General features: G+C 38.9%; 1 protein-coding gene across 4 annotated transcripts in view; it reads right to left on the bottom strand.

Annotated features, from left to right (window-relative positions):
• WNT6 (Wnt family member 6) overlaps window positions 1-17784 on the bottom strand; it is a 216551-nt gene that overhangs the window by 42842 nt on the left and 155925 nt on the right. Inside the window, exon 1 of one of the 4 annotated variants that reach the window (XM_072122326.1) lies at window positions 4969-5055. The exons of the other annotated variants lie outside the window; for them this stretch is intronic. The gene's annotated coding sequence lies outside the window, so the exon portion shown is untranslated. Of the gene's footprint in view, window positions 1-4968; window positions 5056-17784 lie in introns of those variants that run through there. 4 annotated transcript variants of the gene reach the window in all.

Raw genomic sequence — 17784 nt, 5'->3', positions numbered from 1 at the left:
ACAGCATCTTATCTGTTACATTGTATCAGGAATCCAGTATAAATCTACCACATAATATACTGCAGATCCATAACACAGCATCTTATCTGTTACATTGTATCGGGAATCCAGTATAAATCTACTACAAAATATACTGCAGATCTATAACACAGCATCTTATCTGTTACATTGTATCAGGAATCCAGTATAAATCTACTACATAATATACTGCAGATCCATAACACAGCATCTTATCTGTTACATTGTATCAGGAATCCAGTATAAATCTACCACATAATATACTGCAGACCCATAACACAGCATCTTATCTGTTACATTGTATCAGGAATCCAGTATAAATCTACCACATAATATACTGCAGACCCATAACACAGCATCTTATCTGTTACATTGTATCAGGAATCCAGTATAAATCTACCACATAATATACTGCAGACCCATAACACAGCATCTTATCTGTTACATTGTATCAGGAATCCAGTATAAATCTACCACATAATATACTGCAGATCCATAACACAGCATCTTATCTGTTACATTGTATCAGGAATCCAGTATAAATCTACTACATAATATACTGCAGACCCATAACACAGCATCTTATCTGTTACATTGTATCGGGAATCCAGTATAAATCTACCACATAATATACTGCAGATCCATAACACAGCATCTTATCTGTTACATTGTATCAGGAATCCAGTATAAATCTACCACATAAAGACAGAGGGAGCTCCGTGTATACGCTGCAGATTATTGCAGCGCATTTCCAGGCAGATTACACGCATGGGTCTGGCCTTTCCAAGAAACTTTTCTATCTTTGGGATAGATCATCCGTTTCAGATTGGTGGTGGTCCGACCCCCCTGTAGCCCTGTTTACACAAAAGAGCGCGGTCAGGCTGCACTGCCCCACATTAAGGGACACGTGTAGTTGGGGACCACTGTCCTGGGGCTGGAGGAAGCATCGGCCTCCAGGATAATTTTATCTGATGGCCCCAAAGAGCCCTGATCCAATGCTGCCGATGGCCCCTGGAATGCACAATATTGGGATCAGTAATGGATGTAGCCAGTAGGATGCATAAAGGAGCGGTATTGACACCAGAGTTGTACCCTGGACCATGGTAACGGTGGTTTCCATCCCTGAGGTCGCGTTCACACGTTGCGTTTTGACCTGCGTTTTCATTGCGTTTGAAACGCATATACAACAGCTGAGGAGAGGTTATTTGTCTAATTACATCACTGCTAACGTTTCCGTTTACAAAACGCATCGTAAACGCGATGCGCATGCGTTAACATTGCGTTTACAAACGTAAACGGTAATGTAATTAGGCAAATCACCTCTCATCAGCTGTTGTATATGCGTTTCAAACGCATTGAAAACGCGACCAAAACGCAACGAGTGAACGCGCCCTGAGGCTGGGGTCACACGTGGCATTCTGAACCAATTTTTGGCCCGTTTTTAGGCAGTCCGTTAAAAAACACATCCGTTTTTGACCAGTTTTAATAAAGGTAATTGAAAAAACCAGACAAAAACGGATGTGTTTTTTAACGGACAGCCTAAAAACGGCCCTAAAACGGGTTCAAAACGCCACGTGTGACCCCACCCTGAGTGTGACTTGTCGCATCCTTCCACGCAGACCGCTGTTCCCTCTGCATGAACGAGGCTCCATCTATCGATCTGGTTATCAGCCGCATCTACAGATCTGTCGAGTGTGAACTCACCCTTCGGCCTGATTTTTTATTTTTTATTTTTTTAATTGTAAAAAGCTGTGAATTTCTGAAATTTTTTGTAATCTTTTTTTTTTTTTTTTTCCTTTAAAGGCGAGTGTTATTTTGATAAATTTGTTATCTTCTTTCCCCCCTTTCGGGGACATTAAATGTATTATTATTATTAATATTATTACAGGGTTTTTTGGGGGGTGTTTACCTAGGGGGGGGGATTATGGTAACCAAAAAGCAGACGATACACAGAGCAGCCGTTTTACATAATGAAAACACCAAAAGCTCTCAGAAATCCTGTCTCTTTTAGTACAGATTTAAACGGGAAACACATGGTGGCTGCATTTTTGACCCCGAAAAAAAAAAAGAATTTACCAATAAAAACAGCATGAAAACCCAATTTGTATAACTTTCTAACGCTGTACTGTAAGAATATTTCATTTAGAACAAGTTTTCAGCCTCTGAATATACATCTGGATCTTTCTGTTCACTGACAGCAAGCAGAGATCATAAAGAGGGTGAGGAATGGAATCACAACACGTTAGGAAGTTGCGTCACGCGGTGATCAAACTGTATTTACGTATCACTGGACAATTCCTTTAAGCGAAACTCTACACTGTGGGTGTAAATGATCTATGGTCACCTCCCCTGCTCTGCACAGAGGGCACCTGCAGGTTATTAGGGTTTAGAATACCCCCAAAAATTGAGGGTGTGTCCCCTTTAAATGGATCCTGGAATAAACCCAAGGCACCCATGTCTGCTCCCCCTGTGTGTGACACATAACAGGACGCGGGGCGCCCCCGGCTATGTCTTCGGCACAGCACGCTCATTCTCAGATTTCCATTGCAGCAGATCCCCGTCCCGGTCGTCCTCCTGCTGCAGGTGGTGGTAGAGGCTACCAAACCCAATATCAGGGCTAGTAACAGTGCGGGGGCGCTACAGGGGGAGGGGAAGATATCAGTCACATATTGATTTGCATGTCTTCTAAAAGGGCTGATAACAGAGAACAATAAACTGTAGGAAACACATAATAAATGGGATCTAGGTTTGGTGCTGTACACACAGGGGAGGATTATAAGAGTACACAACGTAATGATGCCATACTGTACTCAGAAACCATTCTACAATACAGTATTATACCACTCATATCATCATACAATCCAGAGATAATACCCCCCATACAGTACGCTGACCACATTACACAAACATTATATGCCATAGACATAATGGCACAATAGTGCTGCCATACCGTGCACAACAACTATACCGCACACACATTGTGCTGTACACAAAATAACCCTGTAATATACATAAATAATGGACACATCACATGTAACATCCTATATGGCAGCTGGGAGCGGGGCCAGTAACTGGCTGGATCCATCCGCTTCATGGATCAGGTGGTGTGAACACAGCCCTAGACACATCCTTAGAGGCACTCACATCTAGGAATCAGTATCAAACATTACAGGCTTAGATACACATTTTCAATTTTAAACAAACTGGGCTTTAATACATCAGCTCAGCAGTCAGTATCACACAGGATAGGATTAGATACACAGCTCAGCAGACAGTATCACAAAGGATAGGATTAGATACACAGCTCAGCAGACAGTATCACAAAGGATAGGATTAGATACACAGCTCAGCAGACAGTATCACACAGGATAGGATTAGATACACAGCTCAGCAGTCAGTATCACACAGGATAGGATTAGATACACAGCTCATGGACTGTATCACACATGATACACAGCTCAGCAGACAGTATCACAAAGGATAGGATTAGATACACAGCTCAGCAGACTGTATCACAAAGGATAGGATTAGATACTCAGCTCAGCAGACAGTATCACAAAGGATAGGATTAGATACACAGCTCAGCAGACTGTATCAAACAGGATAGGATTAGATACACAGCTCAGCAGGGAGTATCACACAGGAGAGGATTAGATACACAGCTCAGTAGACAGTATCACACAGGAGAGGATTAGATACACAGCTCAGCAGGGAGTATCACACAGGAGAGGATTAGATACACAGCTCAGTAGACAGTATCACACAGGATAGGATTAGATACACAGCTCAGCAGTCAGTATCACACAGGATAGGATTAGATACACAGCTCAGCAGGGAGTATCACACAGGAGAGGATTAGATACACAGCTCAGTAGACAGTATCACACAGGATAGGATTAGATACACAGCTCAGCAGACAGTATCACACAGGATAGGATTAGATACACAGCTCAGCAGTCAGTATCACACAGGATAGGATTAGATACACAGCTCAGTAGACTGTATCACACAGGATAGGATTAGATACACAGCTCAGCAGACTGTATCACACAGGAGAGGATTAGATACACAGCTCAGCAGGCTGTATCACACAGGATGGGATTAGATACACATATCAGCAGACAGTATCACACAGGAGAGGATTAGATACACAGCTCAGCAGACAGTATCACACAGGATAGGATTAGATACACAGCTCAGTAGACTGTATCACACAGGATAGGATTAGATACACAGCTCAGCAGACAGTATCACACAGGATAGGATTAGATACACAGCTCAGCAGGCAGTATCACACAGGGTAGAATTAGATACACAGCTCAGCAGACTGTATCACACAGGATAGGATTAGATACACAGCTCAGCAGACAGTATCACACAGGATAGGATTAGATACACAGCTCAGCAGACAGTATCACACAGGATAGGATTAGATACACAGCTCAGCAGACAGTATCACACAGGATAGGATTAGATACACAGCTCAGCAGTCAGTATCACACAGGATAGGATTAGATACACAGCTCGGCAGCCAGTATCACACAGGATAGGATTAGATACACAGCTCAGCAGACAGTATCACACAGGGTAAAATTAGATACACAGACAGTATCACATGAGAGGTTCAGATACATCACAGAAGAATCATTACATAATGGGGACTTTACAGTACGAGTCTATGTATCACGCAGATTTAGATACATGAATCAGCAAAAATCCCGGCGCTAAGGGGCAAAACAATCTCATGCCTGCGCTGCTGCCAATGTCTCCTGGGGCATCGCCACCTTAAAGGACCCCCCACCCATGGGTGCTGCCCGCTATACATGTGTGGTGTGAGGACAGGTTGGCGCACATCGCCCTTATCGATACCATCTGACATGGCGGGCAGGTTGGCACTCCCCAGGAATTTCATATTTGCTCCTAAATTCCCGATCGGAGGATTATAATAACCTTTTCACCCAGCGCTGGCACGGAGCACTGCACCCATCATCCAGGGGGGGCCATCATGATTCAGCCGCTGTCAGTGAGTAATGCCGCTACATGTGTGCCCATGCAGCCTGTGTTAGGACTCAGTTACCCATTCCTGCTGCTGGGCGCTGTGCCCACTACTCAATAACAAACGCATCTGTTTTCCCGTAAGAGCAGAAGCGGCGCTCAGCGGGAATGGCCGCCCTTAACCCTTCCAGGGAGAAGACAAGTGCTAGAAAGTACAACCATTACCCCGGGGGCCATGCTAGAGGGGCACGTCCCCCAGATTCAGGAGACCCCGCATAGTCCTCATACGTGTATGGCACTAATACCACCGCCATATTATACTAATGTCATATGTTCTGTAGGGCACTATTATCTTGAGACTGTATCACTATGATGTATGGCATCATTATGTATACAATATATAAGCACATACTGGTCAGATTATGGCACTACAAGATACAGGCTGAATAATATTATTGCATAGGGAATGTATGTACTGTATGGCACCATTATGTATGTACTGTATGGCCCCATTATGTATGTACTGTATGGCACCATTATGTATGTACTGTATGGCACCATTATGTATGTACTGTATGACACCATTATGTATGTACTGTATGGCCCCATTATGTATGTACTGTATGGCCCCATTATGTATGTACTGTATGGCCCCATTATGTATGTACTGTATAGCACCATTATGTATGTACTGTATGGCACCATTATGTATGTACTATATGGCACCATTATGTATGTACTGTATAGCCCCATTATGTATGTACTGTATAGCACCATTATGTATGTACTGTATAGCACCATTATGTATGTACTGTATGGCCCCATTATGTATGTACTGTATGGCACCATTATGTATGTACTGTATAGCACCATTATGTATGTACTGTATGGCACCATTATGTATGTACTGTATAGCACCATTATGTATGTACTGTATGGCACCATTATGTATGTACAGTATGGCACCATTATGTATGTACTGTATGGCCCCATTATGTATGTACTATATGACCCCATTATGTATGTACTGTATGGCACCATTATGTATGTACTGTATGGCACCATTATGTATGTACTGTATGGCACCATTATGTATGTACTGTATAGCCCCATTATGTATGTACTGTATAGCACCATTATGTATGTACTGTATGGCACCATTATGTATGTACTGTATGGCCCCATTATGTATGTACTGTATGGCCCCATTATGTATGTACTGTATGGCCCCATTATGTATGTACTGTATAGCACCATTATGTATGTACTGTATGGCACCATTATGTATGTACTGTATGGCCCCATTATGTATGTACTGTATGGCCCCATTATGTATGTACTGTATGGCCCCATTATGTATGTACTGTATGGCCCCATTATGTATGTACTGTATGGCACCATTATGTATGTACTGTATGGCCCCATTATGTATGTACTGTATGGCACCATTATGTATGTACTATATGGCCCCATTATGTATGTACTATATGGCCCCATTATGTATGTACTGTATAGCACCATTATGTATGTACTGTATGGCACCATTATGTATGTACTGTATGGCCCCATTATGTATGTACTGTATAGCAGCATTATGTATGTACTATATGACCCCATTATGTATGTACTGTATAGCACCATTATGTATGTACTGTATGACCCCATTATGTATGTACTATATGACCCCATTATGTATGTACTGTATGGCACCATTATGTATGTACTGTATGGCACCATTATGTATGTACTGTATGGCCCCATTATGTATGTACTATATGACCCCATTATGTATGTACTGTATAGCACCATTATGTATGTACTGTATGGCCCCATTATGTATGTACTGTATGGCCCCATTATGTATGTACTGTATGGCCCCATTATGTATGTACTATATGACCCCATTATGTATGTACTGTATGGCCCCATTATGTATGTACTATATGACCCCATTATGTATGTTATGTATAGCACCATTATGTATGTACTATATGGCCCCATTATGTATGTACTGTATAGCACCATTATGTATGTACTGCATAGCACCATTATGTATGTACTGTATAGCACCATTATGTATGTACTGTATAGCACCATTATGTATGTACTGTATGGCACCATTATGTATGTACTGTATGGCACCATTATGTATGTACAGTATGGCACCATTATGTATGTACTGTATGGCACCATTATGTATGTACTGTATGGCACCATTATGTATGTACTGTATGACCCCATTATGTATGTACTGTATGGCACCATTATGTATGTACTGTATAGCACCATTATGTATGTACTGTATGGCCCCATTATGTATGTACTGTATAGCACCATTATGTATGTACTGTATGGCACCATTATGTATGTACTGTATGGCCCCATTATGTATGTACTGTATAGCACCATTATGTATGTACTGTATGGCACCATTATGTATGTACTGTATGGCACCATTATGTATGTACTATATGACCCCATTATGTATGTACTGTATAGCACCATTATGTATGTACTGTATGGCACCATTATGTATGTACTGTATGGCCCCATTATGTATGTACTATATGACCCCATTATGTATGTACTGTATAGCACCATTATGTATGTACTATATGGCCCCATTATGTATGTACTGTATAGCACCATTATGTATGTACTGCATAGCACCATTATGTATGTACTGTATAGCACCATTATGTATGTACTGTATAGCACCATTATGTATGTACTGTATGGCACCATTATGTATGTACAGTATGGCACCATTATGTATGTACTGTATGGCACCATTATGTATGTACTGTATGACCCCATTATGTATGTACTGTATGGCACCATTATGTATGTACTGTATAGCACCATTATGTATGTACTGTATGGCCCCATTATGTATGTACTGTATGGCCCCATTATGTATGTACTGTATAGCACCATTATGTATGTACTGTATGGCACCATTATGTATGTACTGTATAGCACCATTATGTATGTACTGTATGGCCCCATTATGTATGTACTGTATAGCACCATTATGTATGTACTGTATAGCACCATTATGTATGTACTGTATGGCACCATTATGTATGTACTGTATGGCACCATTATGTATGTACTATATGACCCCATTATGTATGTACTGTATAGCACCATTATGTATGTACTGTATGGCCCCATTATGTATGTACTGTATGGCCCCATTATGTATGTACTGTATGACCCCATTATGTATGTACTGTATGGCCCCATTATGTATGTACTATATAACCCCATTATGTGTGTACTGTATGGCACCATTATGTATGTACTGTATAGCACCATTATGTATGTACAGTATGGCACCATTATGTATGTACTGTATAGCACCATTATGTATGTACTGTATGGCCCCATTATGTATGTACTGTATAACACCATTATGTATGTACTGTATGGCCCCATTATGTATGTACTGTATAGCACCATTATGTATGTACTGTATGGCCCCATTATGTATGTACTGTATGGCCCCATTATGTATGTACTGTATAGCACCATTATGTATGTACTGTATGACCCCATTATGTATGTACTGTATGGCCCCATTATGTATGTACTATATGACCCCATTATGTATGTACTGTATGGCACCATTATGTATGTACTGTATAGCACCATTATGTATGTACAGTATGGCACCATTATGTATGTACTGTATGGCCCCATTATGTATGTACTGTATAACACCATTATGTATGTACTGTATGGCCCCATTATGTATGTACTGTATAGCACCATTATGTATGTACTGTATGGCCCCATTATGTATGTACTGTATGGCCCCATTATGTATGTACTGTATAGCACCATTATGTATGTACTATATGGCACCATTATGTATGTACTGTATGGCCCCATTATGTATGTACTGTATAACACCATTATGTATGTACTGTATGGCCCCATTATGTATGTACTGTATAGCACCATTATGTATGTACTGTATGGCACCATTATGTATGTACTGTACAGCCCCATTATGTATGTACTATATGACCCCATTATGTATGTACTGTATGGCCCCATTATGTATGTACTGTATAGCACCATTATGTATGTACTGTATAGCACCATTATGTATGTACTGTATGGCCCCATTATGTATGTACTGTATAGCACCATTATGTATGTACTGTATGGCACCATTATGTATGTACTGTATGGCCCCATTATGTATGTACTATATGACCCCATTATGTATGTACTGTATGGCCCCATTATGTATGTACTGTATAGCACCATTATGTATGTACTGTATGACCCCATTATGTATGTACTGTATGGCACCATTATGTATGTACTGTATAGCACCATTATGTATGTACTGTATAGCACCACTATTTATCTACTGCATAGCACCATTATGTATGTACTATATGGCCCCATTATGTATGTACTATATGGCCCCATTATGTATGTACTGTATGGCACCATTATGTATGTACTGTATGGCAACATTATGTATGTACTGTATGGCAACATTATGTATGTACTGTATGACCCCATTATGTATGTACTGTATAGCACCATTATGTATGTACTGTATAGCACCATTATGTATGTACTGTATGGCACCATTATGTATGTACTGTATAGCACCATTATGTATGTACTGTATGGCACCATTATGTATGTACTGTATAGCACCATTATGTATGTACTGTATGACCCCATTATGTATGTACTGTATGACCCCATTATGTATGTACTGTATGACCCCATTATGTATGTACTGTATGGCACCATTATGTATGTACTGTATGGCACCATTATGTATGTACTGTATAGCACCATTATGTATGTACTGTATGGCCCCATTATGTATGTACTGTATAGCACCATTATGTATGTACTGTATAGCACCATTATGTATGTACTGTATGGCCCCATTATGTATGTACTGTATAGCACCATTATGTATGTACTGTATAGCACCATTATGTATGTACTGTATGGCACCATTATGTATGTACTGTATAGCACCATTATGTATGTACTGTATGGCACCATTATGTATGTACTGTATGGCCCCATTATGTATGTACTGTATAGCACCATTATGTATGTACTGTATGGCACCATTATGTATGTACTGTATGGCCCCATTATGTATGTACTGTATGGCACCATTATGTATGTACTGTATAGCACCATTATGTATGTACTGTATAGCCCCATTATGTATGTACTGTATAGCACCATTATGTATGTACTGTATGGCCCCATTATGTATGTACTGTATAGCACCATTATGTATGTACTGTATGGCACCATTATGTATGTACTGTATGGCCCCATTATGTATGTACTGTATAGCACCATTATGTATGTACTGTATGGCACCATTATGTATGTACTGTATGCCACCAATATGTATGTACTGTATGGCCCCATTATGTATGTACTGTATAGCACCATTATGTATGTACTGTATGGCACCATTATGTATGTACTATATGACCCCATTATGTATGTACTGTATGGCCCCATTATGTATGTACTGTATAGCACCATTATGTATGTACTGTATGGCACCATTATGTATGTACTGTATGGCACCATTATGTATGTACTGTATAGCACCATTATGTATGTACTGTATGGCCCCATTATGTATGTACTGTATAGCACCATTATGTATGTACTGTATGGCCCCATTATGTATGTACTGTATGGCCCCATTATGTATGTACTGTATAGCACCATTATGTATGTACTGTATAGCACCATTATGTATGTACTGTATGGCCCCATTATGTATGTACTGTATGGCGCCATTATGTATGTACTGTATAGCACCATTATGTATGTACTGTATGGCCCCATTATGTATGTACTATATGGCACCATTATGTATGTACTATATGGCACCATTATGTATGTACTGTATGGCCCCATTATGTATGTACTATATGGCACCATTATGTATGTACTATATGGCACCATTATGTATGTACTATATGGCACCATTATGTATGTACTGTATAACACCATTATGTATGTACTGTATAGCCCCATTATGTATGTACTGTATGGCACCATTATGTATGTACTGTATAGCACCATTATGTATGTACTGTATGGCCCCATTATGTATGTACTGTATAGCACCATTATGTATGTACTGTATGGCACCATTATGTATGTACTGTATGGCCCCATTATGTATGTACTGTATAGCAGCATTATGTATGTACTATATGACCCCATTATGTATGTACTGTATAGCACCATTATGTATGTACTGTATGACCCCATTATGTATGTACTATATGACCCCATTATGTATGTACTGTATGGCACCATTATGTATGTACTGTATGGCACCATTATGTATGTACTGTATGGCCCCATTATGTATGTACTATATGACCCCATTATGTATGTACTGTATAGCACCATTATGTATGTACTGTATGGCCCCATTATGTATGTACTGTATGGCCCCATTATGTATGTACTGTATGGCCCCATTATGTATGTACTATATGACCCCATTATGTATGTACTGTATGGCCCCATTATGTATGTACTGTATGGCCCCATTATGTATGTACTGTATGGCCCCATTATGTATGTACTGTATGGCCCCATTATGTATGTACTATATGACCCCATTATGTATGTTATGTATAGCACCATTATGTATGTACTATATGGCCCCATTATGTATGTACTGTATAGCACCATTATGTATGTACTGCATAGCACCATTATGTATGTACTGTATAGCACCATTATGTATGTACTGTATAGCACCATTATGTATGTACTGTATGGCACCATTATGTATGTACTGTATGGCACCATTATGTATGTACAGTATGGCACCATTATGTATGTACTGTATGGCACCATTATGTATGTACTGTATGGCACCATTATGTATGTACTGTATGACCCCATTATGTATGTACTGTATGGCACCATTATGTATGTACTGTATAGCACCATTATGTATGTACTGTATGGCCCCATTATGTATGTACTGTATAGCACCATTATGTATGTACTGTATGGCACCATTATGTATGTACTGTATGGCCCCATTATGTATGTACTGTATAGCACCATTATGTATGTACTGTATGGCACCATTATGTATGTACTGTATGGCACCATTATGTATGTACTATATGACCCCATTATGTATGTACTGTATAGCACCATTATGTATGTACTGTATGGCACCATTATGTATGTACTGTATGGCCCCATTATGTATGTACTATATGACCCCATTATGTATGTACTGTATAGCACCATTATGTATGTACTATATGGCCCCATTATGTATGTACTGTATAGCACCATTATGTATGTACTGCATAGCACCATTATGTATGTACTGTATAGCACCATTATGTATGTACTGTATAGCACCATTATGTATGTACTGTATGGCACCATTATGTATGTACAGTATGGCACCATTATGTATGTACTGTATGGCACCATTATGTATGTACTGTATGACCCCATTATGTATGTACTGTATGGCACCATTATGTATGTACTGTATAGCACCATTATGTATGTACTGTATGGCCCCATTATGTATGTACTGTATGGCCCCATTATGTATGTACTGTATAGCACCATTATGTATGTACTGTATGGCACCATTATGTATGTACTGTATAGCACCATTATGTATGTACTGTATGGCCCCATTATGTATGTACTGTATAGCACCATTATGTATGTACTGTATAGCACCATTATGTATGTACTGTATGGCACCATTATGTATGTACTGTATGGCACCATTATGTATGTACTATATGACCCCATTATGTATGTACTGTATAGCACCATTATGTATGTACTGTATGGCCCCATTATGTATGTACTGTATGGCCCCATTATGTATGTACTGTATGACCCCATTATGTATGTACTGTATGGCCCCATTATGTATGTACTATATGACCCCATTATGTGTGTACTGTATGGCACCATTATGTATGTACTGTATAGCACCATTATGTATGTACAGTATGGCACCATTATGTATGTACTGTATAGCACCATTATGTATGTACTGTATGGCCCCATTATGTATGTACTGTATAACACCATTATGTATGTACTGTATGGCCCCATTATGTATGTACTGTATAGCACCATTATGTATGTACTGTATGGCCCCATTATGTATGTACTGTATGGCCCCATTATGTATGTACTGTATAGCACCATTATGTATGTACTGTATGACCCCATTATGTATGTACTGTATGGCCCCATTATGTATGTACTATATGACCCCATTATGTATGTACTGTATGGCACCATTATGTATGTACTGTATAGCACCATTATGTATGTACAGTATGGCACCATTATGTATGTACTGTATGGCCCCATTATGTATGTACTGTATAACACCATTATGTATGTACTGTATGGCCCCATTATGTATGTACTGTATAGCACCATTATGTATGTACTGTATGGCCCCATTATGTATGTACTGTATGGCCCCATTATGTATGTACTGTATAGCACCATTATGTATGTACTATATGGCACCATTATGTATGTACTGTATGGCCCCATTATGTATGTACTGTATAACACCATTATGTATGTACTGTATGGCCCCATTATGTATGTACTGTATAGCACCATTATGTATGTACTGTATGGCACCATTATGTATGTACTGTATGGCCCCATTATGTATGTACTATATGGCACCATTATGTATGTACTGTATAGCCCCATTATGTATGTACTATATGACCCCATTATGTATGTACTGTATGGCCCCATTATGTATGTACTGTATAGCACCATTATGTATGTACTGTATAGCACCATTATGTATGTACTGTATGGCCCCATTATGTATGTACTGTATAGCACCATTATGTATGTACTGTATGGCACCATTATGTATGTACTGTATAGCACCATTATGTATGTACTGTATGGCCCCATTATGTATGTACTATATGACCCCATTATGTATGTACTGTATGGCCCCATTATGTATGTACTGTATAGCACCATTATGTATGTACTGTATGACCCCATTATGTATGTACTGTATGGCACCATTATGTATGTACTGTATAGCACCATTATGTATGTACTGTATAGCACCACTATTTATCTACTGCATAGCACCATTATGTATGTACTATATGGCCCCATTATGTATGTACTATATGGCCCCATTATGTATGTACTGTATGGCACCATTATGTATGTACTGTATGGCAACATTATGTATGTACTGTATGGCAACATTATGTATGTACTGTATGACCCCATTATGTATGTACTGTATAGCACCATTATGTATGTACTGTATAGCACCATTATGTATGTACTGTATGGCACCATTATGTATGTACTGTATAGCACCATTATGTATGTACTGTATGGCACCATTATGTATGTACTGTATAGCACCATTATGTATGTACTGTATGGCCCCATTATGTATGTACTGTATAGCACCATTATGTATGTACTGTATAGCACCATTATGTATGTACTGTATGGCCCCATTATGTATGTACTGTATAGCACCATTATGTATGTACTGTATAGCACCATTATGTATGTACTGTATGGCACCATTATGTATGTACTGTATAGCACCATTATGTATGTACTGTATGGCACCATTATGTATGTACTGTATGGCCCCATTATGTATGTACTGTATAGCACCATTATGTATGTACTGTATGGCACCATTATGTATGTACTGTATGGCCCCATTATGTATGTACTGTATGGCACCATTATGTATGTACTGTATAGCACCATTATGTATGTACTGTATAGCCCCATTATGTATGTACTGTATGGCACCATTATGTATGTACTGTATGGCCCCATTATGTATGTACTGTATAGCACCATTATGTATGTACTGTATGGCACCATTATGTATGTACTGTATGCCACCAATATGTATGTACTGTATGGCCCCATTATGTATGTACTGTATAGCACCATTATGTATGTACTGTATGGCACCATTATGTATGTACTATATGACCCCATTATGTATGTACTGTATGGCCCCATTATGTATGTACTGTATAGCACCATTATGTATGTACTGTATGGCACCATTATGTATGTACTGTATGGCACCATTATGTATGTACTGTATAGCACCATTATGTATGTACTGTATGGCCCCATTATGTATGTACTGTATGGCCCCATTATGTATGTACTGTATAGCACCATTATGTATGTACTGTATGGCCCCATTATGTATGTACTGTATGGCCCCATTATGTATGTACTGTATAGCACCATTATGTATGTACTGTATAGCACCATTATGTATGTACTGTATGGCCCCATTATGTATGTACTGTATGGCGCCATTATGTATGTACTGTATAGCACCATTATGTATGTACTGTATGGCCCCATTATGTATGTACTATATGGCACCATTATGTATGTACTATATGGCACCATTATGTATGTACTGTATGGCCCCATTATGTATGTACTATATGGCACCATTATGTATGTACTATATGGCACCATTATGTATGTACTATATGGCACCATTATGTATGTACTGTATAACACCATTATGTATGTACTGTATAGCCCCATTATGTATGTACTGTATGGCACCATTATGTATGTACTGTATAGCACCATTATGTATGTACTGTATGGCCCCATTATGTATGTACTGTATGGCACCATTATGTATGTACTGTATGGCACCATTATGTATGTACTGTATAGCACCATTATGTATGTACTATATGACCCCATTATGTATGTACTGTATAGCACCATTATGTATGTACTGTATGGCACCATTATGTATGTACTGTATGGCACCATTATGTATGTACTGTATAGCACCATTATGTATGTACTGTATAGCACCATTATGTATGTACTGTATGGCACCATTATGTATGTACTGTATGGCCCCATTATGTATGTACTGTATAGCACCATTATGTATGTACTATATGGCACCATTATGTATGTACTATATGGCCCCATTATGTATGTACTGTATGGCACCAATATGTATGTACTGTATGGCCCCATTATGTATGTACTGTATGGCACCAATATGTATGTACTGTATGGCCCCATTATGTATGTACTGTATGGCCCCATTATGTATGTACTGTATGGCACCAATATGTATGTACTGTATGGCCCCATTATGTATGTACTGTATGGCACCATTATGTATGTACTGTATGGCACCATTATGTATGTACTATATGACCCCATTATGTATGTGCTGTATGGCCCCATTATGTATGTACTGTATAGCACCATTATGTATGTACTGTATAGCACCATTATGTATGTACTGTATAGCACCATTATGTATGTACTGTATGGCCCCATTATGTATGTACTGTATGGCCCCATTATGTATGTACTATATGGCCCCATTATGTATGTACTGTATAGCACCATTATGTATGTACTGTATGGCACCATTATGTATGTACTATATGGCCCCATTATGTATGTACTGTATAGCCCCATTATGTATGTACTGTATAGCACTATTATGTATGTACTGTATAGCACCATTATGTATGTACTGTATGGCCCCATTATGTATGTACTATATGGCCCCATTATGTATGTACTGTATAGCCCCATTATGTATGTACTGTATAGCACTATTATGTATGTACTGTATAGCACCATTATGTATGTACTGTATGACCCCATTATGTATGTACTGTATAGCCCCATTATGTATGTACTGTATAGCACCATTATGTATGTACTGTATAGCACCATTATGTATGTACTGTATGGCCCCATTATGTATGTACTGTATGGCACCATTATGTATGTACTGTTTGGCCCCATTATGTATGTACTGTATGGCCCCATTATGTATGTACTGTATAGCACCATTATGTATGTACTGTATGGCCCCATTATGTATGTACTATATGGCCCCATTATGTATGTACTGTATAGCACCATTATGTATGTACTGTATGGCACCATTATGTATGTACTATATGGCCCCATTATGTATGTACTGTATAGCCCCATTATGTATGTACTGTATAGCACTATTATGTATGTACTGTATAGCACCATTATGTATGTACTGTATGGCCCCATTATGTATGTACTATATGGCCCCATTATGTATGTACTGTATAGCCCCATTATGTATGTACTGTATAGCACTATTATGTATGTACTGTATAGCACCATTATGTATGTACTGTATGACCCCATTATGTATGTACTGTATAGCCCCATTATGTATGTACTGTATAGCACCATTATGTATGTACTGTATAGCACCATTATGTATGTACTGTATGGCCCCATTATGTATGTACTGTATGGCACCATTATGTATGTACTGTTTGGCCCCATTATGTATGTACTGTATGGCCCCATTATGTATGTACTGTATAGCACCATTATGTATGTACTGTAAGGCCCCATTATGTATGTACTGTATAGCACCATTATGTATGTACTGTATAGCACCATTATGTATGTACTGTATGGCCCCATTATGTATGTACTGTATAGCACCATTATGTATGTACTGTATGGCACCATTATGTATGTACTGTATAGCCCCATTATGTATGTACTGTATAGCACTATTATGTATGTACTGTATAGCACCATTATGTATGTACTGTATAGCACCATTATGTATGTACTGTATGGCCCCATTATGTATGTACTGTATGGCCCCATTATGTATGTACTGTATAG

This window comes from Engystomops pustulosus, chromosome 8 (assembly GCF_040894005.1).
Source record: "Engystomops pustulosus chromosome 8, aEngPut4.maternal, whole genome shotgun sequence".
NCBI lineage: Eukaryota > Metazoa > Chordata > Amphibia > Anura > Leptodactylidae > Engystomops > Engystomops pustulosus.
This window is presented reverse-complemented; position numbering and strand designations above follow the sequence as displayed.